Source organism: Haemaphysalis longicornis, unplaced genomic scaffold (assembly GCF_048455015.1).
Source record: "Haemaphysalis longicornis isolate Haplotype H1 unplaced genomic scaffold, Haemaphysalis longicornis Haplotype H1 scaffold_9, whole genome shotgun sequence".
NCBI classification, from domain to species: Eukaryota; Metazoa; Arthropoda; class Arachnida; order Ixodida; family Ixodidae; genus Haemaphysalis; species Haemaphysalis longicornis.
The window spans coordinates 2,912,546-2,938,474 of record NW_027526460.1 but is presented as its reverse complement, the minus strand read 5'-3'; the positions used below and the strand labels follow the sequence as shown (position 1 = coordinate 2,938,474).

General features: G+C 49.2%; 1 protein-coding gene and 1 long non-coding RNA gene across 5 annotated transcripts in view; one reads left to right on the top strand and one right to left on the bottom strand.

Moving 5' to 3' along the window:
- The window catches only part of LOC144152612 (E3 ubiquitin-protein ligase SHPRH), a 1,006,539-nt gene that overhangs the window by 198,790 nt on the left and 781,820 nt on the right, over positions 1-25,929 (bottom strand). The window lies entirely within an intron of this gene.
- LOC144152181 (uncharacterized) overlaps positions 1-25,929 on the top strand; it is a 32,163-nt gene that overhangs the window by 5,456 nt on the left and 778 nt on the right. The window lies entirely within an intron of this gene.

Genomic DNA, 25,929 nt, shown 5'->3' with positions numbered 1-25,929 from the left:
TCTCCGTCCTTCTCTGTTGCGCCCGTCTAGCTGTTGTTTTAATTTGCAAACGATGTTAGGAACCCGTGCCACAAGTTTCTCTCAAACGTGAAAGGCCGATAGTCCAATCGACTGAGCTCGGAGGCAAGCACAATTCTCCCTGGCGAACATGGGGGCGACGCCAGAGTACATGCATCTGCCTCTTAGATGCCACAGGCGTGGCAGCTGCAGGCTCTGCTGCCACGACGATGAGGGAGGGGCAGGTTTTCGCAAAGCCTACTCGCAACCAGGAACAAGAAGCGGTGGACAAGCAGCTGATTCGCGCTACGATTAGCACGCCTGTGCCCATGCAATTCCTGGGCAATGCTTGGTCTCCACGACGTGAAGAACCTCCGCTCCGACACACCGCAGTCATATCGCACGCGACGGCACGAAGCCATCGGGCCCTGCCTCCTCGCCGTACCGCGAGAGCCGAGCAAGACTACACTCCGTTTACTGTCACGCTGGCCGGCGCACTCGCATGCATTGTTCTCGCCCAGTGCGCGCGCGCTGTTGGCGCGACGACGAAGCGAGCTCACGTTCCCGGCCTGTGTCGTTTTCGCGGATGCGACGCCCCGAGTGCGTTGCTTGCGCGTCAACGCACCAGAAAAGGAGGGGGCGCCGAAGAGGACTGCAGACACGGAGACGAAGAACCAGAGACGTGATCGATCGATCGAGCGCAGGAGGAATCGAGCACCGATGCTCACACAGGTGTATGCCGATGCGCTCTCCTCGATGGGGGATCCCTTACATCGCGGGTCGTCCTTGGTCGCTGTTGTGGGCCGCCTGTGGGCATTTATGAATAGCCTACTGCATACGAGATGGTGTCACTCGCCCGCATCTGTATGAAGCCGTACCGAACGCGGGCACGCATTATGCAACCCAAATGGCAATACTTTCGTTTAGTGTTCTGGCTTACGTTGGGTGGTCGTGTTCTAGCAGATACAAACCGACACAAATAAGCAAATGTGCGCCGCACGCGCGCGTGCGTGCGTGCGTGTGTGTTTTGTAGCATTTCGCAGAGTATTTTGCAGTGTGGGGGTGTCACAGAATTGTGCGAGGTAATAATTTAGTGGCCGATGGCTCGGACGGGAGGAGCGACAAACAACTCCCCCTTACGTGCGAATTCGAGAATGTGGTTCGGACCTGCTAACCGGCGATAGGTCCACGCCTGATTGGCCGCTGGCGTGAGGCACGAGACGGGGCACGGGAAAACAGTTTCAAAACAACGGGCATTTACTTCACATTCACAGGAAATTTGAAACAGACAGACAGGAGGGTTGACGAGTTAATACACACTGCAGTTGACACCCCGTTGGGGTCAGAGCTGCCAAGACACCGACACGAAGTACATTAAACACAATGAAAGAAAAGGTACACGCCGTTACGAGCCCGAGGAGAAGACGACAGTAAATGAAGGGGACAGTAGAGTGTACAATAGGCGGGGTTGGAGGCTTCCCCCAACTACTAACAATAGGCCCGCTAGAAACACATACAGCGTGGTGCACTGAAGGAGGCGGATAAGAAGCCCGTGCAGTCCGCTTAGGGAAATACAACACAGAAGATGAATAGGAAGAGTCCGAGGAAAGGTGGAGAAGGGGAGAACATCTTAGCTGCGGTCCGGCTGATGGTCTCGCCGGGGTGACGAAGGCTGTCGGTCGTCTGTGGTGAGGCGCCGCTGATCAGCGACGCAATTTGGGTGAACTCCGGCCGCGCACTGTCGCCTCCTTGAGGAATCTTCGGGGGCCCGAAGTTCACCGCCGTCGTCGCTCGGCCTCCCCAGCACAGCCCTCAAGGCCGACGCCGCGTCCCGGCCGTACGTCCGGCCACCACCAGTTCTCAGCCCATTCTCCCCGGAAACCCCGCGCTGCACCACGCAGACCGTCCACCGGGCCGCGCGTCTTCCGAGAATTCGCTGGGCGCAGCCTTCAGTAGGCCGCGGCACTCTCGCCCACCTCTCTCCCCGAAACACATGGCCAGCCTAAAGGCCAGCCGACCCGGGTGCGACAATGGCGGCGAGAACATTCCTTCGTTTCGCGGTACGGCTCCTCTCGGCGAACGGCAAGAAATGGCGAGCGGCAAGAAAACCCGTCAAGGACGATCATGAATTTCGCTACAGGGGGACAGCTGGTCGCTGTCGCTCACACTACTGTAGTCCACTGTAAACTATTCTGTTATGCTTTTTGCGTCGCTCACAAATGTCGCTGTATGTGGTTACCGTTTGAAAATTTGAAGAAAAAGAATGAAGTTGGAAGGGATAAGCGCGGGAAAGTTATATCATATGAATCAGTGTTTGAGAACGTGCAGGAAGGTACAAAAGAAGTCTTGCCGTGTACTGCTTCAAGCCATTGCCTCGTAACTCGGTACTTGATCCAGGACAAGATATTAAAAAGACCGGGACACCTAGGCGCTTCTTGCAGACTCTGAATGTGGAGGCATAGACGTCCAGTTGAACGCCACACTTTGCTACTCTCGCGTGTGGCACGAAAGGCTTTGCTCTCTTGCCGTTTGAAACGCTCTGCTTCGCAATTCCCCTGAACGCTTTCGAATGACTTGCGCCGCGCTGCTCGTTCCTCCTGCCGTGTGACGGGAGAGTTGACAACGGTGGCGAATTTCGCTGCTCGTCTGTTCGATCGTTAGGCGGCATTCTTCCTCTCCCTTGATCCGCAGTGCGCTGGCGTGGACGGCCACTTCTCGTACCCGCTGAGTTCAAGCTCGCGCTGTGGAACGCTTCCAAGGAACCGCTTCGCGGATTCCGGCGCCGACACCGGCGCTTTTTCTCAAAGGGAGCAAGGAACGAGAACTCGGGGTGAATTCAAGACACGCGGAAGGAGTGCTTGGCGAGCATGCTAGAACATGCTGAATTTGGCTCGCAATACGGGGCCCGCATGGCAGATGACGCGAGAAAAAATTACGGCTGCAGCTCGAATAGAGGGTGTCTGATGTTCTTTATCATGTGCCTATCTTGCAGTTCGACTGTTCTGGCACGTTTACATTTCGCAGCGATAAAAGAATTCCACTATGCCGCTATGACCGGGATTCGACGCGATGAGCTCTTCTTGCCATTTTTGCAGCATAACTGCCTGCCTTCCCTGCGATTATATATGGAAAGAGGTTGGACGCAGCAAAATCCCGGCAGAGCGAAACCTGCGAATAAGAACCTTGGCTAACTCGCAAAGGTTTCCCAGTACCGTATAATTCAAAATGCCTAGTATGGCTTTGCAGTGGAAGAAATGCTTGGCTGTGATATTTTCGCAGACCAACAGGACGCCGCTCAACGAGCCTCTTCTGTGTATTTTAAGAAGCGACCCGTTCGGATCGCTCACAAGGGCAAGGTTTCAGTCGAGAGCTGCGCGCCGTTGCACCTTTACAATAAGCCCGGCTCAGAGAGTCGGGGGCAGCTGTTCTCGTATTCCAGCTGTGCCGGACGCGTAGCATCGGCGGCCCATCCGATCGTGCACCCTGATTCTGCACGGACAGGAGATCGACAAGCGAGCATAAGCCGAAACGACAAGATTGGACGGCCGGCCAGAGTAGCGAGAAGGGGCAACAAAAAAAAGCAAACGAAATTCATCGGGCCCTGCGGCACGCCCGGACGCGGCCAGTCACGCCCCCGCTCGTGGTGTCCGGGCTTCACGACGCTCACGTCGCTTTCTCCGTGCACGCGTCGAGTGTACGTGTGTCTTGCGGGGAAGCCCAGCGCATGGGCGTTGGGGTCGGCGAGGATGTCTCCCGTGACGTCACGTCGTGGGTTGCTTTCAAGGTCTCGGCCCTGCACGCTGCGATGTCACCGCCAGCGTGAACGCTGGCTGGCAAGACCTTGCGCCTCGCGTGCTACCTCCTGGCCGAGTGCCGGGCGTGCACGCGCTCTGCCTTGCCTCGCTCTCCCACTGGGCACTTTCCGGAATACCGGTCCGGCACTTTTAAAAACCGACTGTCACAACTATGCTGCCTGCCCGAGTTCCACCACTCGCTGCAGTACACGCAATATCATGGCGCTAAATATTGAGACGAACTGTTTAGCTCTTCGCACCTCATAACAAGAACAACGAAGTTCGGATGAGCTGTTTGTTGAACCATGACGAGCAGTGTCTCCACTGCGCTGGGACATCGAAGCTAAGCTGCATGATGTGTTGTTTAGAGAGTTAAGAAGAAGCGGATGCTGACTCGTTCGAGCGGTATCCGGTCTTCTGGTTGCTAGCTGCTGTAGCTCTTCTAAGTTGGTTGGTTAACCTCCCGCGTACTGTCGAGAGGGACAACAGTCAGCAGAACGCTGTTTTAACTTTCAAACACCATTTCTCAGCTGCCTGGGAGTGGCAGCTCTGATTTGTGCACGCGATTGTTGCGTCACCTCCTGGAGCGCGAACTTAAATCAGGCACCAGATTTTCGCCTGCGATGCAGTGCATGTGATAAATTTCATTCCCGAAGCCATGTTCGAGATACCATTGTCCTCGATACCACATGGTCTGCAAATAACTCGTCGGCTGAAACGTAACAATAGTACTAGGACGGGCATTCGCTGTGTTAGTTGGCTTATTTCTATTTCGCATTCAGCCGTATACACAAACAGCAGAAAAAAAATAGAAAAGTTCCACTGGTGACTGGTTGTGCCGTTGCTACCGCCTTTGGGCTGGTCGTTTGTGCAGAAACGTTGCAACTCGCTCTGTTGCGGTTTCTGAGAGCGCAAAAGAAGAGTGAACTTAGAAGAAAATTTGCCGAAAAAAATTAAAATGACACGAACTAAAAAAATTACACCATCCTCCCGTGGGGAACCCTGATGAGGATGCGAAGCATCATGGGGGTTCCGTGTGGTTCCATTGTGTTGCTGTTATGTTGAGTGATCTGGTGTTTAGTAGCGCCAGAGGGAATTACACGTCCGGGTCCACACCGGTGGCAAAGGCACGCAAGTACTCTTGTGTTACGGTGAGTAGGCGGTGGTTCTCGAGGCGCCGAAACTCGTCCATCATGTTCTTGTCGATGTTGTCGTCTCTGTGGTAGAATCGGTAGTCTCCATCAGCGTTGGTGATAAAGGTTGTTGACGTTGGTGCACCGGCTGAGAGCAACGTACATGTCAACCTGTTCGCAGCTTTGTCTTCTCCTTCTTCTTCTTCAGCGGTTCCCCTACGGGAAGATGACGAAGGTGGTTGAACGCGAAGCTATCTCGTGATGGATTCCTTGGTTGGGCAATCCCTAGGGGCATCCTGCCACAATCATCATCAGATGCACTGCGGACGGGGCACGGACGCGGGACATCCCCCCGACCAAGAGATGCCTCGCATCTAAAAACCAAAATAATCCCCTAATCTCATAACCCCCCATGCCGAATGCCCCGATGCCGGTTTCTCCAAACCATTCTCCCTTGGTGCTGTGAGAGCTCGTTATTGTTCTGCACCAAACGTTTTCGAAATAGTAAGGGAAGGTTTAATAACCCCCTCAATACAATGGCAGAGAAAACAAATGTGAGGTACGAATAACTTTGAGGGGAAGAGCGCTGTCTTCGAAATCGCGTTAATTGCGTGGTGATCAAACCTTCCCGTCGTGGCTGCCTCCGAACTACCACTATAGTACGGCATGCCACCCCTAGCAGCGCTTATATTCAATGCAGGGTCTATAAGTAGGGTGAAGATGAACCCCTCCGTAGGGCAAGAACACGGGTATGTAGCTCGCAGGGGTATGGGCGTTATGGCAGAACTGCAACTATACGCGCTTTCGATACCATCGGCAGGAGTGATTAGGCATTGCTTTCGTTGACAAAAGCCACCCCCTTTTTTGGCCTTTCTTGTATTCATTAAATTTTACAATGCCGAACTTTGGATGCATTGTGCCCCTCCCTCAATTTCTCCAGCTGCCCCAGTTACACGACACACGGTTTTCTCTACCATGGAAAAAAGTTTCGCTGACGCCCACACGCGCATGATCGTAGGTCCTTTTTGACTCGTAACCGTCGTGTGTTTTACTTTTTTTTTCTACAATGGCGGCTTGAGATCCTCCCCAGTACTGAGTCCGCCCCCCCCCCCCCCTCCCTTATAGCTGTTTACTTCAGCAAGCAGCTCTAAAGGATGAATATGCCGTGCTGCGAGCGTTATATAGTTTTCGAACCCATCGCGACGGAAAGTTTCACTTCCTGAGTTATGCGTAGCCCGCCCCAGACCGCAGATGGCCGCAACACAAGGGCGGAGATCAGTCTGTAGCAGATGCCGCCATATACACAGGCAAAAAGAATGCGAAAATTCAGAAACACTGCTTTCTCTTTTGATGTTTGTGTCGCGGGCTGTTACCTCAGGATACGACCCCCGAGCAACGCGCTCCACATATGGTGTATAAATTAGACAACGAGCGATCGCTCACCGAGAGCGCCTCGCGGTGGGCGGCGTGCTCTTTCATCCTGGCGTGTTTTCGCGGCGCTTTATCGGCGTCATCATCATCATCATCTCCACTGCAGGAAAAAGCCCTGTCCCACAGACTTGCAGCCACTTCTGTACTGCGCTGCTCGAGCCCATCGTACGCCTCCGATCCCTTCGTCGAGATAACGGACTTCTCATATAGTTCCGTCTCTACGTAGCCGGTATGCTATCTGGTGGCGGTGTTGTTCCGTACTGCAGAGAAAAAATCCCATTTTTAGTACACAAAGTCCCCTTTGTTAGCATTTGCTTCGCGGATTTCTCAAAAATTATAAGCTGACCAATCCTTTACACGGATTATGGTTTGGTTTAGGGCATGTTACATTAGCGAAGGCGTCACCGAACTGGGCTCTGTCTCCTCCGTCATGTAGTGGTAGCGTGGTGAACGAGCAGCGAGCAGAACCAGCTGCCTTGGTGTTGACGACAAAGAGTAGAAGGCAAAACGTAACTGGTTCTGCATGGCGAGAGATGAACAGCGACGATGCAGGAACAGCACCCCTTTCGGGCGAGCTTACAGCCTGTCTCGAACAGAGCAGCAGCAGGATTCGGTGCTGTCAATGGAATGAATAATGCGCTCGGAGGTATCGCGTATTTATAACCAGAAGCGCTAACGGTTAAACAGCTTTCCTAGTGCTTTGTACAGGGACCGAACACCGGGCAAGCGCGCATGAACACTCTTTCCCGGGTTCGTGAGAGCAGGCGGCAGTGGCACACGTTGAGTCTGAGAGAGGAGGGAGAGGAAATCTCGGTGAGCGGCGTCCGCTGACAGTTTCAAGTCTGCATTCTCCGCTAGAACTGTTTGTTTTGTATTTTGTAACTGCCGCGGCTTGAGCCACCGCCAGCGAGGCGCCCGTGCGGCGGACACACTCCGGCCTGTCGTAGCATGTTCGAGGATGGCGGGCTCCGCCGCCAAGCACGGGGATACCTTCACCGCACTACGCCAACTGGTAGCCCACGCGCACAGGGCAGCGGCGCGCTGAATCGTAACAGGCGTTGGGCAGCGCCACACGCAGCCTTGCTACAGTGAACTAGCGAAGCTCTACTGCTGATCAGTGAGATTTGACGAAATATTACACAGCAGTGACGCGATAGTATGCATTTCAAGCTTTGTACCAAACAAGATAAGATAAAAAAGAAAACTTTATTTCTGACAAGCGGGGGGCTAGGACAAAAGGGAAATTAATTTACTTGACAAAGTCCGAACCCCGGTTACAGGCAGCAACGGGCATCACAAAATACATCTTTCCAGAGAAAATCGTTTTTGTGGCATCATTATACACAGTTTTTCTGCTGTAACAAAGAAAATTTTTAATAGAACACTGCTTGCATGCTCAGTAGTAATCTCATTGGCGACAAGGTGGTTTAACAAGGAAGGCAAAGTGTGTCGAATCATTTGGTTTCTAAAGGTAGTACGCGAAAATGGTACAGTCTCCTGTGAACGCGTTGGGTATCTGTATGATATTGCTGTTAGGTTCGCAATTGATGTTATGAAAGTGTCATAATGATGTAAGCGAGATTTTTATGCTCTTGCTAGTTTGGAGTTATAAAGGTTGTGAACAGAAATCAAATTGAGTTTGTTGAATAGGTTTCGTGTGTGTGCATTATGCTCTATGCCAGCTATTTTTTTTTTTTTTGAACACGTGCATTCGGTTTGTTTTGTTTTGGTGGTGTTTCCCCACACAAGGAAGCAGTAATTTCGTTGAGACATAAACAACGAGTTATAAACATGCAGTTTAACAGCAGGTGGCAAAAAATGCTTAAACTTAGCTAGTATTGCGACAATTTTCGGTATGCGCGTAATTACATTGTTTACATGGTGGTTTCACGAAATATTTGTGTTGAATAGTACATCAAGTCTTTTCACGGAATCTACTAATTCTATAGTGTCATTGCCAAAAGTAATATTTGCATTAAGGAATGCGCTTGACGACTGCCCAAAGGAAAAGAGAGCAACTTTGGCTTTTTAGCGTTAATTTTCAAGAAATTCACAATGCTCCAACTATGCAACTTTAACAGCGTTTTGTTTATCTCAGATCCAAGCGTTTGGCAATTAGAGCTGGAAAATTAGTGTTGTATCATCTGGGCGAACGACGTACTGCGGAGCTTGGCTAATTGTAGCAATATCATTGACGAACGAGCTAAAGGAAGGAGTGCAAGAATACTTCCCTGAGGAACGCTCGCATATACAATGGCCGAGAATCCAATGAGTGTTCACCAGTTGAAACTACTTGCGTAAGATTTTGCAAATACGATTTTATTAAATCCAATGGATTACCTCGTACGCCATACAGTTCTAGTTTTGCTACTAGAGTTGCATGATTTAGGCAATCGAACGCTTTTGAAAGATCTATCTATACTCTAGCTACAACCTTTTTTTTCTCCGAACGCTTTCAAAATAAACTTTTTGGGTAATAAGGGCAAGCTCCGTAGATCTGTGCCTACGAAACCCGAATTGTTCCGGGATAATCAAATTAAACTGATCGGCGAAACCTGTTATTTTAATGTGCAACAATTTAGACAAATCTTTGGAAAATACTGGTTGAATAGAGATCAGGTGGTAGTTTGTTAGAGAATTTTTGACGCCACCTTTAAAAATACTAATCACTCTCGATGCTTGCATCTTCTTTGGAAATATACCCATTGTGACAGAAAGATTATATACGTATGTAATTGGAGCTGCAATTAAATCGAAAACATGTTTCACCGGTCTCATTTGAAAATTGTCTGTGTCTCGTGCTGAGGTATTTGCAAAAGATTTATATGGTAAGCCTACCTCGGTTTTAGATTTTTAGATGTTGGCAGGATAAACAGACTAGCATCTCTTCTGGGGACAGCATTTGCAGCCTCAGGGGAATGAGAGCTGGTAACAAGATTCGTAAAGTATTGATTGAAGGAGTTAGCTGAATCAGTGCCACTAATTGTTTCGTTGTTTACTGTAAATTGCGTTATGGTTTGCCTGTTGGGGACGTGGTTTAGCAGTTATTTTTTTTTCAGACTTTGTCTGGCTTTTGATTACAACCTAGTTCAAAGTAACTATAGAAATACTGTTGCCTCGTATGCGGAATAAGAAATTGGTTTTGTGTCTATGTTTCTTAAATATTTCACAGTCGGCTGGTTTACGCGTTTTTAGAAATTTCCTGTACAGTTTACCTTTCCGTTTTATCATTTTCAAGCATTCGTTTGAAATATAGGATTTACGTGCCTTCGTAGGCTTTCGAACTTTAATTAGAGGAAAAGATTGCGAGTATGCCTCTCTGAAGAGGCCCAAAACTCCTCATATGCTTCATCTGGGTTGCCGGACTGATACTCTTTGTCCAAATGTATTTCAGCAATGCTTGAACGAAAGGCTTATAAACTGCCGCTGTTTATATTTTTAATTTTTACATTTATTTATTCAGGATACCTTACAGGCCCATGGATGGGCATAGCGTAAGTGGGAGCACATAATTTGTAAATTGGAACTAACGACAGAGAAACAAAAAATGCCACAAGGCACGAAAATAAACACAAGTAAGAAGTCAAAACGCAGAAAATACAATGTTTGAAGAAGGAAAAAAACAAGTCAAGAAGATGAACTCAAGTTAACAAAACTGGTATTACAGCTATTGCAAGTAGGTATGTATACAATCAAAAGTAGATGAATTCATGAAAGACACAGCCAACATGAGCCCTTCGGAGATAATGAATATCGCCAAAAGCCAGAAACATATAAAATAAAAGGTACACAAATTGAAGTTCAGTGAAAAAATTACGGTGCGTAATGATCAGATACATGGCGTCGAAAGGTTTCGTGGCATGAAACAGATGCGATAGCATCGGGGAGATCATTCCAAAGGCGTATAGCACGTGGGAAGGCAGATGAATTAAATGCATACGTGGAACCACAAATGCGTGAGAAGCTGAACTGGTTGTACAGTCTACGTGACGTGGTAAATGGGTGGCGAAGATTAAACTCAGGCGATCTCGAGGAATAAATATATTTATAAAATAAGCATAAAAGTGCTAAGGAGCGACGTGTGTGTAACGGTTGAAGGGAGCATTCATGTTTAATCTGGGCGATGCTAGCGTATCGGTCGTAATTAGATGATGTTGAAACAAGCAGCTCGATTCTGAATAGACTCAATTATGTCAATTAGATAGGTTTGATGCGGAGACCATATAGAAGAAGCAAATTCTAGCTGTGGGAGGGCGAATGTTAGAAAAGCAAGTTTACGAACACTAAGCGGGGAATTGCGTAAGTTGCGTCGTAGATAACCAAGTGATCGAGAAGCTTTTGCGCATATGCTAGAGATGTGGTACGACCAAAACAAATTGGGAGTGAGAATGATGCCAAGATATTTGTGCGACGACGTCCGCGTTACCAAGTTATTGTTTATGGTGTACGGAAAATTAGAGTTAATACGTTTACGGCTAAAAGTCATTTCATTACATTTATTTAAATTTAGTGTCATCAGTCAAGTGTCACACCAGCTTGAAATCAGATTAAGATCATTTTGAAAGGCTAGATGATCGTCAGAATTAATTATTTTACGGTACATAATGCGATCATCAGCAAAAATCCGAACGCATGATGTTAAATTTATACCCACGTCGTTGATGTAAATTAAAAAGAGTAAAGGGCCTAAAACGCTGCCTTGTGGTTTGTGGTATACCAGAAGTCACGTCCGAAAGAGAGGAAGAAAAATTGTTGACTACAGTGAACTGCTGACGGAATGTAATAAAGTTGCGAAGCCACGACAATGTTAGTGAATCTAGACGAAGAGCTGATAATTTTGTTATGAGACAACAATGGGCTACACGGCCGAATGCTTTCGAGAAGTCCAGAAAGACACAATCAGTTTGTAAGGCGTTGTCCATGTTATGGTGCAGATCAGTGGGGAATTCGAATAGCTGGGTGTCACACTAGAAACCTTTTCTGAAGCCATGCTGATTACTAACAAAAAACTGATTAGATTCAAGATGGCTGAAAATGTGTGATGGAATGATGTGTTCGAGCATTTTGCAGCACACACGTTAAGGAAATGGGGCGATAATTGTTGGGTGAGCCTTTGTCGCCAGTTTTATGAACTGGTACAATTATACCTATTTTCCAATCAGATGGTAACTGACCTGATGCTAATGACTGGCGGAAGATGTGGTATAAGAATTTGCTCGAACTAGTAACGGTGCCTTTTAGTATTTTTGAGTTGATATTATCAATACCTGCGGAAGTTGAAATTTTAAGGTTGTGTATAAGGCGTTCAATGACTTCAGGTTAGATTCAGGTTTTCTTCGGTTTGTAGGTTTCTTTGAAAACAGAAATATGGGTAGGTGATCACTGATGCTTGATTCAAGCACACCTGCAATGATTTCGTCAGTGGAGATGTTGGAAATGAAAACATCTAGTAATGTTTGCGTATTTGTTCTAATACGCGTAGCGGTTTTGATCTGTTGACCGAAACCATTTGATAACAGCAGTGTTTCGAATTCATGCTGCGAGGATTATGGTTGTAGGCTGTAGCATGGTTATATTGACATCCCCTCCCAAGACTAATATTAGATGATTTTGATTCGCGTAGTTTGCAGCATGCTTACTCTGCGTGCTAACGCACAAAGTTGAAACTGTCCGTATGCAAATAGGACGAGACGCTTTTCAGTAATTCAGGCTTTTATTCAAAATATTTATTCGTAATACTCCCAAGCAGCGCCATGCTAATATGCATGATGCGAGGTCACATTACTAACATTTTTGGTTTTTACTGCACGAATTTTGAAGTTCCCTGCAACGATTCTCATTTTTCCTTTCGGCCAAAATCAGAGCCGAAAATTTCCCCAAAAAGGGAAAATTCCCTGCACGGAACATCATTGCCTGGTCGTCATTCTGCCACATCACATACCTGAACATCACTTGAAGCTTTTGAGTAAAATAAGGATAAGCGAAAAAATCATCGCGTTATACGCAGGGTGATCGAGAAGTAAAAAAATTTTCAGGCCATCCTGTAAGCTCCTTTCTTACGTGGCAAGAGGATTTTAATTCCTTCATCTTTTGGTTGGAAAACCCACGGCTTTAGAAACACTGTTCCTTAATTTTTTTTGCTGTTCGGTTAGAGCAATCCGGTGCTTGGAGCGCACTGGCGTATATGATTGCGACACGGCCCTTCATCGAGTGTAACAAAAAGAAAATAAAAGGCAGAGATAAAAGTAACGAACCAAACTAATTTACAATCGACGCCCCTCGTGATGGAAACGCGCGGGGCTCGCGCAAACATTGCAAAGCGTCTTCCTACAGTGCCGCAATGTTTGCACATTTTGATTTGCGGCACGCGGGCCGATTGCGGAAGCGCTGCCTTTCTTCGCCGGATCGATACGGAGAGAAAGGGAAGGGGCGGACGCGCAGGGGAAATCGCTCACCACGATAGCGGAGGGTGGGCTTTTGGCTAGAACTTTTTCGCGTACACAGTCGGCGTGTCGAGGGTGCTGATAAGTGGCCTTGTGCCCGGCAGTGAGATAACGCTCGCCACGCGTGACGCCTTTGCAACGTGCATGTAATTGGGAACGCTTCCTCCCCTGCACACGCCGCGTGGCGGCATGCAACAGCGTCACTGCAGGGCCTGAAAGCTTCGAACTGGTGGATCGAAGCGGGACAGATGAAATCATTAAAGAAAAGATTAACGGTCCTGATGTCTATGCCATAGGAGACGAGCCGGCCACTCTGGTATTATAATTCCGGCAGCGCGAAGAGTGTGTGTGTGCAGGGCATGAAAGAGAACACGCCACGGCGCACAAATGTGTTCCTTCCTTTTCTTGCACTCTCGTTTCTCCGGGCTGTCGCCGCTGTAGTCCAAGTCGACCGGTCGGTGTCTCTATCATACAAGGCGTAAAACCAAGGGCGAGCCGACATCTGGCCCACTGTTCTGCGGTAAAATAGCTCGCCATGTGTTATTTTGGGCGGCTCGAGGGTAGCTTACTGCACTGGTGCTATAATAGAGATCCGTACTTTCGAAATCTGGAGTTAATGCACTGCATTAACGCTAGGTGTCAGTATTGCAGGTGTGCCACATTGGCGACGAGTTTTTATACATTGAGCACGCGAGGGTAATTTTCCACACTTTTTATATTTGGCTAGATGAGGTAAATCTAACTTATGATTCATGCTTAACCATACGGCAAACAAATTAATACAAAAAAGTTTCACGTGCCCAGGGCACCCTGGACTGAGGATGTCCCCCCTCAACGGCTCAACCATCTCCGTTTCAGCTCAAATAAAATGTTCGTGCCGCCATTACCACCACCGTGACTATAACAAATAAAAGATCCAAATATTCCAAGTCTACTTCTACCGTGGCTGTTTAGCCGGGAGCTAATCCATGAGCTCAAGTGCGAGCAATGCTACTGTAGCAGCAACCGAGGTGTTTCTTCCGTGTTCTAAAGGAAGTCTAATGTCAACTACACACGCGAAATGTAATGTCAACTACATGCCCGAACACGCCCGAACGGCAGCAGCTGGTAGTGGTTGCTGAAGAGAAAGCTGAAAAGTTGAGTAGAGAGAAAGAGAGAAAGGCCCGCCGAATAAAGATGCCATTGGTGACGCAGAATGCTTGCGTGTGTGGCAGGCCAGTCGTCCCACTTCGTGCAGACGCAGACGCGCCGGCTACTTCTCACATTGTTGGCGCCGCGTGACATGGTGCCGGTCGACCGAAACGCTCCACTGCCGATCCAGCGTGACCGCGCAAGAAAAGTTCACAAGCTGTGAACACCCCTTGAGCTCGGGCCGAGCCTTCCCGACGTCTCCATAATTGTTATGGGCACCAGCGTTACGGACAAGCACGTTGTCACGGCGTGCTACAGCCCCACGCACCGAGGCACTTAGGACTATACCATGGGAAATGTGGACATCCACACCTGTACCACCGCTATAGTGGAGCTCCTCCGTGCTGCTGAGTACCACAGTAAGAACCACTGCAAAAAGCAATCCCGGGAACGGCGATCTACTGAAGGTCGGGACAGGGACCGCCCATATCAGCCAGTCCATCCGCGAACGTCGCGCAACCTTAAACGCCAAGGTTGCCGTGGACTCCGGGACACGCCTCTCGTCAACACGACGCCGCAACACCCTGAGCTTTCAAGGGCCGACATGCCGCTCTATCGCGAACCGACTGTCTCACGACAGCCTGCATGTGCGTAGTTCCACGAGAGGCGCGCCCCACTCGGTCCCTCCGTGTCCTAACCCGTTGCTTTCCACCCTCTCCCAACGGGACGAGGTCGTCGTTCGGTGCACCGCAGCCAGGCGTTACCGCGACCAACTACTTCTAACCCCATGACCGGGTTGTGGGAAGAGCCCTGAAGCCAGCACCCTGGGAACCCTTCTCTGGGATTGCATGAACCTCCGGGGTCTTGGAAAGCATCCCTATACCAGGAACGGACATCCTTGCCACCGGCGACAGACAGTGCTACCCGCCGCAAACTACAAACAACTTTCACGGCAGAACCCGGCTGGACACCGTCCCCAATGCGACTGGGTTCTGCCTACTTTCAGATTTCCACCTTAGGCCTTGGGCCCTCTAAAAAAAAAACCTGGCGGATCCCACGCACAGGTAAAAATCGACGGGATGCGAAGCTTCACTTGCTTGCCGTTCCGAAGTCGTCCCTCACAAAGTGCTTTTACAAGTTTTTTATGCGTCTATAATCGATACGCGCTGGTCTTGCAAGGCCACGAGACGTTCTGATTGTCCAAACATAGCAAAACAGCGCGAAGGACGAGACAAGGAAGAACGACAGGACAGCGCTTCGTTTTGCTGTTCTTCCACGTCCCGTCATTTGCGCTGTTTCGCTGTCGTTGAATGTGTACCAACCAGCCCAAATTTTTACCTTGTTGAAGTATCTTCCTGGTTGTCGCTTGTGGTAGTATAGAGCCACCACGCTGTTCGCCTCCCATGACATCGCATATTTGGCAAGATTGCTGTGCAGACGCCAGTTCGGAGCACTGTCTTCAACTTTGCTTCGGCCGACGACCAAAGTGCGGTCGGTGGCGCTTCCGTCGGCGCCGCGAATCGGTTCGGCCCAACGTTACGTTGGTTCGGCCAGGTTTCGATTCGATTCAGCGCGCCGCTAGCGCGTTCACGCGTGCTGCAAGCTTCGTGTAGTGCACCTGTGCCTTGCGGAAAGTCCTGCCTTACTTGAGAATGTGTTGACACAGGCCCCGCCAGCGATGACTGGTGCCGCGGCAGTTGCAAAACACGAAACTTCGTGTTGAGACGTGCCCTGGCGAAGCGGACGCAGCAGCCAAGACTCCTCTCCCCCTTTGTCAGACTCAACGAGCGACTACCCGCTCTCACGAACTCGGGAAAGAGTGTTAGAGTGTTGTGTGTGTCTGTACTATTTTCGGGCCGCGTGCACAGACGCACTGGGAAAGCGCCGCAGCCGTGTATAAAACCCACCCTCTCGGTGGATAGATTCAGTTCGTTTTAGATGCAGAGCATCTGATTCACTCGCCTTGTCCCTCCGGCGTCGTCGTCGTTGTCGGCGTTGTCCACCCCTCTGCCATTCTCCTCGCCGCGCGAGCTGCACTCTCCGCCGCTCACCCCCTCTCCTCTCCGATAACGAACACTCTCTCGCGAGGGGCATTGGATTGGATTTGATTTGATTTGATTTGATTGTATTGGATTGGATTGGCTTGGCTTGGCTTGGCTTGGATTCGGTTGGATTGGATTTGGATTGGATTGGATGTCAAACTTTCCTTTACAGAATCTTACTCCACCTTGGGGATTGCCCCCTAAATCTGGTCGATAAAGAAATTTACAAGTTTAGCTTAAATTGCAAAGCCGCGGTTTTTTTTTTCGTACTTCTTTCGCTGGCATGAAGGTAGCACAGTCACCATGACGATTCACCCTCTTCCCCCTCCCTCCCTAATTTACAAATTAATGCCGGTAGTTCTAAAGGGAAAACAACAGCGTTCCCCACCCCCAGAAAACAGCGCAGTAACATCAGAGAACGAAGCGAGGACAGGCCAAGCGCTGGCTTTCAACAAATTTCTTGGCGTATAAGGCGGGTCGTGGCAGTTTTTTCGTCTATCGTTTTTCGCTTTGTCGTTTTGATGTTTTCCTTTCCTTCTCTCCTTTTGCGAGCCAGATGGGTTTATATGCGCCGGTCCGACAATAAATCATCCGCTGAAAGTTAGCGCTTGTCCCGTCCTCACTTCGTCCTAAGGTTGTTACTGCGCTATGTTTTCTCTGTGACTGTGAACCAAGGCGCCCAAACCTTTTCCTTTCTGTATACAGGCCACCGTATTTTGAGGGCTACGAGATAATTCCGAGTTGTTTTATAATGGTCGTCGAAATCTCAGTTGAAATAACAGTCGCGGCGCGGCGGCTGGTAATAGAACCCGCACCCATTTACTCAAACGAACCCAAAAGGTGCGTATAGTTGCGCCTCAAACGCTTAATATTGCAGACTTCATATCCCCACGGAGTGGAATCCGCGGTGCCCGTAAGGCTGGAGACATGGCTTCCCTGTTACACGGTCACCCCGAGCTTTTCAAAACAAACCTCAAACATTTTTAAAAGACAATAGTCTATCCAAGGCATCTTATGCACGAAAATGTCCGTCCGTCCGTCCGTCTTCCGTCCGTCCGTCCGTCCGTCCGTCCGTTCGTCTGTCTGTCTGTCTGTCTGTGTGTCTGTCTGTCTGTGTGTCTGTCTGTCTGTCTGTTTGTTAAGCCACCCGGCCAAAAGTTAAAATAATTCTTGGAAAAGTAGTTTGTATAGTACAAATCTTTCCAAACTACTAAATCGCTACAATACTGCATAGCTGTCAACATTGTTGACTACAAAAAAATTTAGGCGTATTTGAATCAAATTATCAATTCACAACCGGCTTTAGCACTGTTCTTTTAATTGAAAAGATATGTGCGCGCGATCTTTGTGAGACAGACAGACAGACAATGAACTTTATTGAAGGTCCTTAGGAGCACCGCCGCCTTTCAGGGAGGCAGCGCGGCGGGCCGCTCCCACGAGGGGACGGGGAAGCCGAGCCTCACCGCCGCGTCGTGGGCCCTCTGGACGGCCCTTAGCTGGTGTAGTAGATCAGGGCTCTCCAAGTCGGAGCGCCACTCTTCCTCGGTTATGCGTTGAGGGCCCCGAAGTGAGGAACACCGCCAGAGCATGTGTTTCAAATTGCTAGGTTCGCCACAATCCGGGCAGTCTGGTTCAAAAGTGTCCGTGTAGGAGCTGAGAGTGGATAGACTAAGACCTAGTCTGCAACATGGCCGCCACGTACGTGATGTGGCTCATCAAGAATGCATGGAAGAGCCTCAAGAGATTGTCCTCTTTGATACCTTCTCGACTGTTCGACACCCGATTAATTAACCGTATCATGCTATCTGTCTTAGCGGTGATTTTGGCGATGGTGTGCCTGTTACAACCGTTCGACTCGATGAGCATACCGAGTACCCGGATAACCTCAACTCTGGGAATGGGATGTCTCTCGCTCGTGCGGAGCGCAATGTTCACCTCTGAAAGTGGGACCCAGCCCTTGGGCTTAAACCCCCTCCTACTAGGTCTGTACAATAGGAGCTCGGACTTGCTCGAGGAGAGCCGAAGCCCCGTCCAAGCGAGGAAAGCCCCTGTGCGATCTAGCGCTTCCTGAAGCGCTTCCTCTACCCTACCCTCGCAGCCTCCGACGCACCACATGGTAATGTCGTTAGCGTAGAGTGTGTGGTTCATGCCCTTGACCCCGAGATTCTCTGGGACAATTTACACATGGCAATGTTAAACAGGAGCGGGGATACCACCGAACCCTGCGGTGTCCCCCTCATGTCCAGCTCGATGGGCTCTGACCTGAGGTTCCCAACCTTTAGCGCGGTCTTTCTATGTCTAAGAAAAGAGCTGATAAACGCGTGAAAGTTGTGGCCAAGTCCCAGCTTCGAGATGGAATCGAGTATGTGGGCGTGCGAGACAGTATCGAAGGCTTTCTCTAGATCTAAGCTCTAACGTGAGAAAAAAAAAAAAACAACAAAAAAACGAGTTGAAACAATGTTTTGACCTAAATTACAGAAATGACTCGCGACCCAGTCTAGACCTCGTGGCAGCATTCCAAGCATTCAAACAGCAACGAAAGGTTCCAGTGGATGGCGCCCGAGCAGTGGAACGCGGGAAAATTGAATTGACTGGAGCAAACCTCCACCGTGCTTATCGTGGGAGGTTCGAGACGGGAGGGGAAGAGCGTGAGAGGTTGGTGGGGGAGAGGGGAGAGGAATTTACGTGGCGAGGGTGGAAGGAGACGATCGCCTTTTAATGAATTTGCAACGAAGTGAGCAGACACGCGGCCAATTTTAAAATTGTTAATCTTTCAGCTAGCGCAAAACGAAGATACACTCGAGCATGTTCCGTGGACACGTGGGTGTGTCAGCAGCGACTCGCGTGTGACAAAGCCGAAAAAAAAAAAGATTTGCGTTCTCGTCCATGGCCTCCGTGCAGTGCGGCGGCTTGCGCTGCGAGGGTATCGCCTTGTCTCCTCGCATCCGCGCTCCGACGCGTCGAGATACTTTCAAGAACGCATCTTCATTTATCGGCCGCTACAAAACTGGCGCCCGCCGTCTCATAGAAAACATCGCAATTCACTCTCCGAGCAGGCAAACGGCGATAAAGTGCCTGTGTAAAGACGAGAGAAGAAGCCCGGTACGAAGACGTAATGTTTTATTCGTCGGAATTAATTCCGGCTTCCCATATCTGGGGCAAAGGGCGCTCGCCTGTAGCACACCTCTGCCTTTCGTACACGCACAACGCAAAACGTCGAGGAAGTTCATGGCCGCTGTTAAAGCCACTATTCTCCCTTTCCCCGCTCCCGTACTCTTCCAAGCACCACTGTTGCCGATGGTATAGCTCGCCCCTTCCTTCGCCCCTCTTCCTGCTTTCTACAGGGGGCGAGATTTATGGGACGTAAAAACAGGAGTCGGAAAGAGAGAAGAGGAGAGCCGAGCATTGTGGCGATTACGCAACCCGGCGACTCGTCTTCATTTTACGACGCGCATACCTACGCTGCGTGCCGCCGAACCAGGCAAGTCGACGTGCTCGCGATGGCTCGGATTCGTTTGCGACACGTTTTTACACTCGAGGAGCCGCGGCCATCCAATCTGTCAAGACAGAGCGGGGACGTGACAGCCCCGCTATCCACTCGCGGAGCAACGTTGCAACCTCCGTTCGAAAAAAGGAAAGCGGCATCTATCGAGAGCGATGTGCGCTCGCGGAGTGACAGGTCGGAAGAGTGGTGTTTGGTTGCACTGATACACCCTGCTCCCTCTCGCTTCTTTTTCCCTTTTGAGTCTTCACGTTGTATGCTGTGTGTTGCTCATGCGCATCTCGTGTACAGCTCTATCCCGGTTATAAGGTATTTCTCAAGGAATTGAGACTGGCAAGATCGATCAATCGATCATACGTTAACCACATTAGCGGGACCAACCGACCCGTAAAACCGTGAAGGGAGTGCAGTAATGAACATAAGAAGTCAGTATGAATGGGTAGCGGAGGGGCGGCAGTGTGGAATATCTAATAACTAAAACCGTGAAATAACTCGGCGAAAGGTTGCGGAAACCATGCCTTCAAATACAAATTGGTAAGCCAGTTACTGCAGGTTCTCACACTTTTATTTCACCTAAAGCTTTTATCTGCACCCCCGGCAGAAAGAAAGAGAGAGAGATCTACTTTATTGAGGTAAAAAGGCCCGATGCCCTGGGGGGAGATAGGTAAAAAAGGTAGGGGGAAGAAAAGTAGCGGAAAGAACAGTTCAGCAAATGTTCATTGTTCACACAAAGTTTTCTGCATATTCATGCAAAGGCTCACTGTTCATATGGGGTTCACAGTTCACTCAGTCTTTTTTTTTACTTTTCACACGAAGTTAAATCGGGCCGATGGATCATGTGTGGCGCACTCACGGACAAACGGCTACACTATTTTGAAGAGATTATTCTCAAGAGCGCGTTCGGTAATCATTTCGAGGGTTGGTGGATATTCCTGCACATGACGTATGTGTTCGGATTCGGATGTAGGTACCGGGCCAATTGCTAAAAGCTGCGCCCGGTTTCTGTGAAGGCGGGACAGAGCCAGATTAGATGAAATAAATTTGGCGGGCCATTGCAACCACAGTGTGTGCAGCGGTGGAGCTCGGACCCTGCAGGGGCTGTCCATTTGTAAATGACGTGAGGGGTGTAGGCCGCATTAGAGTAGACTTCCTCCGCGAAGATTTTTCCCGAGCGTGAAAGATGCTTGAGAAGGTAGGGGACTCCGTCCGGGGTCGCATCTTGCATACGTTGTATGCTTAGTCTTTTCAGATGCCGAAGCCGAAGTTGTCAATCCGACTGGAGGGTAGGGGTTGGTGCATTGGGAACCCCTGGAGGTGCTTGAAGTCGCCCCCTGGCAGCAGTGTGTGCCAGAAGATTGCCATGTGCACCCATGGTGTGCCCCGGTGTCCAGGCGATGCGAATCGTGAAATCTTCTGCTTGTAGGTCGCACACCAAAGTCAGAATGCCGGTCACCGTGCTATTAGGTGAGAATACACGGTTCAACTCCCGAATCGCGACGTGGGAGTCAGGGATTATTCTGAACTTCTTGATGGAGAGGGTAGAAGAATGATCCCCAATGTGCCGGATTGCTCCCAAAATTCCTATGAGTTTCATTTCTCCCACAAGCCCGTATGTATTAGAGACGTGATGAGATCCGTTTATTTGCGGGAGATCTGTAGAGGCTATGGCCGACGTTGTAACGTCAGCCGCAGCGTCTGTTTAAATGAGTGCCTCATCCTCAGCCTTGTCATCGACGAGGGTGTGAACACACTGCTTTCGGGTGGTTTGATGGCGTCTCCTGCGGCGGGGAGGCCGATCGAAGGTCGCTTCCACGGAGGAATGGGTGGCGGGAAGTTCTTTTGGCTTTTTTGTTGACCCCATTCGGTGAGCACTCGTCCCTGAGGATTCTCCACGTGATGCTGGAATCGCAACTTCATTTCCTCTGTAAGGGTACGAAGGAGCGGAAGGGGGGCCACTTGATGCAGTTTATCAACTCGCGTCAAATTAGGGAGGTAACTAATTTCACGTAAAAAGTGGCGATTCAGCTGGTGAAGAACTTTACATGGGACGGGCGTAGATCATACACCGGGAAGCCGTAGCAAACACGTCCATGTGCCACTGCACGAGCGAGCATGGTACAAGCGTGTTGGTGTGCGCCTCCATACTTATTTGACAACCTGGTGACCAGGTGTAAAGGGCTATCCATTGTTCCGGGCTGTTGCAACTGCTAACGGGAACACCCAGCAGACGAATAGTGTCATTACGAGATTGTAATAGAGTGTACTCTAGCTGAAGAGAAATAATCTGGTCCTTACTCGTAAAACGTTTACCGTCGACGCAGAGCAGTTCTGTTTTGACAGGGGATAACTGGACAAGCTGCTCTCCAGACTGAAGATCGCAGCTTGCAGTTGCATGGGCTCTTTGGAAGGAAAATCGCTGGCCTCGATCCATGCCACAACATCATCCGCGTACAAGGCAAACTGGGCGGCAGTGTCTTGTTCCACGGTACGAGCTACGCGATTAATTGTAACATAGAAAAGTAGGGGTCCCAAAGTTGATCCTTGAGGGACACCCCTATTAAGGTAGTAAGTACTGCAGACTTGAGCCTTCTGACTCGGAAAGGCGAGAGTGAGTTCTTGTAGAAATCCTGGTTGACTAACGTTGTCAAAGGCTTTATGGATATCTAGAGCGAGAACATAGTCAGGCGATTCCTTGCGGGATGCCCTGTTAATGACACGTCTAGGCAGCCACAAGTAATCATGAGTAACGATCTGAGGACGAAAAACTGGGAGTGCAGGATGAAACCAGCCTGTATGTTCGAGATGATAAACAAACCTTTTGTTGATAACACGTTCAATCAGCTTACAAATAACGGGAGTTAGTGCAAAGGGCGGAGGTGCTGGGAATAGTGAGAATCCTTGCCGGGTTTGGGAATAGGGTGGATGATCGTCACCCGGAGAGAGTCACGGACCTCACATGAGTCCCATAGCTGGTTCCCCTATTACAGGAGAACATCCAGGCCCTGCGGGGGGAGATTGCAGAGGTCCTGCCACCTGCTTAGGTCAAGCCCCAGTGTCGACTTTGTTCTTCCCTTCGAAATGGCGATCTGTCATTCTCCCATGCTAAAAGGGGAGTCAAGTTATTCAGCTGAGTGGTCGATATCGATTACATGCAGAGCCAGGAGTGTGTAGAGAGAGAGAGAGAGAGAGAGAGAGAGAGAGAGAGAGAGAGAGAGAGAGAGAGAGAGAGAGAGAGAGAGAGAGAGAGAGAGAGGGGGGAGAGAGAGAGAGGGGGGGAGAGAGAGAGAGAGAGAGAGAGAGAGAGAGAGAGAGAGAGAGAGAGAGAGAGAGAGAGAGAGAGAGAGAGAGAGAGAGAGAGAGAGAGAGAGAGAGAGAGTAAACTTGTTTAGGACCATCCACAGCGTGCAGGAAAAATGTGTCGATAAGGGTGTCTTCCACTTGACGGTAGTCCATTCGAAGACACATCTCATCTAGTATGGGGAGGCGGTCTTCGCATTACTATTCATGCCGCGAAAAATGCGCCATAGTCGACAGAGCCCGGTCTCATGGCCAAATTCCTAGCAGAAATCATGTCAATTCTCCCTTTGGAGCGCATGCAAGATGATATTCCCGAATAACTCGGTAATGATGTTTAAAGTGCATCAAATGCTGGTGACGTTTTTCTTGTGTTCTTTAACGCTTGGTAAGGCGTTCGGCCTTGCGAAGAAGTTGAAACATATGCGAATCCAGACGGTCAACTTCAGCAGTACTGGTAATTGTTTCAGTAGCGAACGAACGGGTTGTGGACAAGGATGTGACGAAATCATTTAAGGTTGAATGGGGGCCAACCACGAATCTCTCCCGAAAAGTGTTCCAGTTTACGCGGTGGTATGTCGCGCTCGATCTTAATTTCTCGCTGCCAATTTGAAGCAGAACAGGGCAACGATTACTTCCCCACGTACTATCCAATGTGCGCCCTGTCTTCACTGCTCTGGGGGTGGTGATGGTCAAGTCCTGGGAATGGTGGGGTCCAATAGGGGTGGGCTCTCCATGTTCATTCCGGAGTTGCAAGCGCCTTGGATTCCAAGGTTTGCTCCAAGAACCGGCCATGGCGGTTCGAGGAGGAATAACCCCAAAGGGTATTTCGGGCATTGAAATTCCACCTATAATGATGGGGCCTGAAAAATTAAGAGAGGAGACGCTGTCTCCAATCATACAGAGTAAAAGGGTTGGCACCCGAGGTCGGTTTGTAATACACCGGCGCAATCAACATAGGTTTACCGCCGGGGGGTGTAATACTGGCAATGATGACTTCTCTGATTTCATTGCAAGCGCCATCCTAGCGGCGTTGTACCGCTTGGTAGAAATTATGTACTAAGATCGCAGCCTGTCCCGGGTTTTTGGATTATGAGATTCAGTATAATGGGGTATAGCTGGATCCATAAACGTGGCGTAATTGGGTATCTTGCAGGGGCCTCGTGTTTCTTGGAGTAGGAGGGCGAGAGGACGCAGTGTTGACACCTGGAATTTTAGGAGCGGTCTGGACTGTAGAAAGCTACGGCGGGTCAACTGTAAAATTAGGCGATTTTGGGGAACACGGAAGAGATCTTGGATGCTTAATGCTTCTTACTCCTTTTCGATTCACTCTGAGAGGGCGTCAGCGGACAGGGGGCTAGAATACTTTAACCGAGTAGCTACATGAACTGGCGAAGTTTTTTAATCGAGGTAACCTCACCTTTGAGGACGAAGATCTTACTGGAAGCTCTCTGCCACTCCTCGTAACTTGAGACGGGCGTCCGGCTATGTGAGAATCTGTTCGGTGGTGTAAGTTGGGCTAGGCTGTCCTGTCTTCAGTACTGCATCAGAGGCGGGTTTGCGACGACTTGTGCGCGAGCGGCTACGACATGTAGGGGCGGACCTATTCGGTACTGGAGAGACCGACTGACGGCGCGTTGAGGCGTTCCGAAGGGCTGCGAGCTCTTTCCGCATGGTTGCCATCTCGGCGCCTAGCTCGGCCACGAATTAAAATCCTTGCCGTGAATGCCACGAATTAAAATCCTTGCCGTGAATGCCACGAATTAAAATCCTTAAGGTTGGCACAAAGGGTGTTTACCTTCCGACCCATTGCCAGTTGCGAATTTCAAGATTTTATTTTCCCCAGTCTGCGTGGGCAGGACCGAGGAAAAAAACTGCATGCGCTGCTTGACGGGATCCCAGCCCTTACAGTGCAAGGCGGCAGCAGGGGCAAGCGACAATACAGGCATAACTGCTGTAGTGCGAACACAAAAGTGATACGCATGCATCACATACATAAATATCAAAACAGTAATTACTGTCTACAACAACAACAAGAGCAACAAAAAACAATAGCCACGTATAGTATAGCACAAAAGTCTTTTTGGGAAGAAAACAAAACAAAACAAAAACAAAAACAAACAAAAACAAGCAAAAGCAAAAAAAGAAAAAGAACTAGAATGGGCCATAGAATAATAAATAAAGCAAAATAAAATGAAGCCTGATGAGGTGTTTCGCTTTCATGGGTAGGTTACCGCGCTTTGAAGCTGCTGGATCACAAACGCACGAATTTCCCGAATGTTGGTGTGGCTCGTTTATAACCTCTGCGTGTTACAAATGCTGGTTAAAAGGCGACAGCGGAAGTTTTCTGGGTAGTAGGAGACTTTCCCTCGCGACGATATGCCCGGCTCAGATCACTTCACGCATAACAGTAAAACACGTACTTGGAATTTTTTACTCAAGCTGTGGAACGTTATCATTAAAATTACTGCTGTTCACCACGTACGTTCGTCCACAGTTAGAGTATGCATCTTCAATATGGGATCCAGGCCATGCTACACTAACACACGCAGTCGAAGCCATACAAAACCGTTCAGCTCGTTTCATCTTGGCTAACTATCATCGTACAGCTAGCGTAACTGTCATGAAGGCGACTTTACATCTTCCATTGCTTGCTACCCGCCGGAAGCAGTCTCGAATTCTCCTCTTCCACAAAATATTCTATCAAAATCCTTCTTTGCGTTCACTTTGGATTGAACCTGCACGATTCATATCATCTCGACGCGATCATTTACAAAAGGTCAACGTGCCTCGCTGTAACACGTCAGCATACCAACAGTCCTTCTTTCCCAGAACCAGCAATGAGTGGAATTGTCTACCAGCCGCCCTAACAAGCATAGCCGACGCCATACTATTCAAAAATGCATTGTTAAACCTGGTTTAGTTGCTTCATGTATCATGCACTTCTATGTTTCTTATTTATTTTTTCTCTTGCTGTCGATATTTTAAATGTTGCATCTGCTTCCTTGTATACTTTTGTGTATATTTATTGTATTCTTGCCCCTCCCCTCTGCAATGTACTTCAATGTACCCTGAGGGTATTATCAATAAATAAATAAATAAAAAATGTTTATTTCACTGCGTTTAAATCGCCGGTCCGGGTCGTCGGTCCGGGCATACGCA